We start from the raw sequence: 240 nt of genomic DNA, 5'->3' as shown, positions 1-240 counted from the left end.
AGGAAGGGGATGTTCTGGAAAAGCTAACCTTCAGAAAGTACCTTTAAAAGCAAAAGGAACGAGAGGCATCAGAATGGTGGATGAGAACATGGGCAGGCAGAAGGGGTGAGAAGATAAGGCTGCATGTTTTAGTCAGAAAGAAGCCACAGTATGCTTCCCACCGCGTGCGTGCGTGCGTGCGTGCGTGGTGCGTGTGTGTGTGTGTGTGTGTGTGTGTGTGTGTGTGTGTGTGTGTGTGTG

This window comes from Grammomys surdaster, unplaced genomic scaffold (assembly GCF_004785775.1).
Source record: "Grammomys surdaster isolate TR1022 unplaced genomic scaffold, NIH_TR_1.0 124976, whole genome shotgun sequence".
Lineage (NCBI taxonomy): Eukaryota > Metazoa > Chordata > Mammalia > Rodentia > Muridae > Grammomys > Grammomys surdaster.
The sequence above is the reverse complement of the archived record's forward strand: the minus strand, read 5'-3'. Positions refer to the sequence as shown.